This window comes from Halyomorpha halys, unplaced genomic scaffold (assembly GCF_000696795.3).
Source record: "Halyomorpha halys isolate HHAL.00 unplaced genomic scaffold, Hhal_1.1 Scaffold1799.1, whole genome shotgun sequence".
In the NCBI taxonomy this organism is placed as follows: domain Eukaryota; kingdom Metazoa; phylum Arthropoda; class Insecta; order Hemiptera; family Pentatomidae; genus Halyomorpha; species Halyomorpha halys.
This window is the reverse complement of record NW_027115771.1, coordinates 35396-35939: the sequence shown is the minus strand read 5'-3', so window position 1 is coordinate 35939 and position 544 is coordinate 35396.

Here is a 544-nt window from a genome sequence, read left to right as displayed (position 1 = left end):
GTAACAGTCCATGTAATGGGAAAAATGCCACGAGACTACCAGATAATCATTGGTTGTGATGTTTGGGGAAAGCAAAGATAAAAAATAGTGGGGGTCATTAGGATATTAGAATTGGAGGCAAGAGGTACACCTGTCAGAAACTCGTGGATGACGGTAAAGCGAGAGTTGGAGTGATTAACCAGAGGGAGAATTGGAAAGAGGCAATATTAAACAAATATGATGATATTGTTTTACAAAGAAGGAGGATTACTAGGAGCTACAGGAAGAACGGTGCACGAAATCACACATGAAGCAGGATAGGATGACGTACGTAAAGGAGAGATGATACCCCCAGGCACTTCGAAAACACATTAGGGAAGAAATAGAAAGTTTACGAAAGCAAGGGATAATTATGGACAGCACTTCGCCCTATAACATTCCATTGTGGGCAGTACGCAAGAAGAGTACCCCGGGCGAAAATGGGGAAAAGTACCGGGTAGTAATCGATTATCGTAAACTCAATGAGAATACGTTCGTTCTTCTGTTGCCTGAGCCTCTTTCCCTG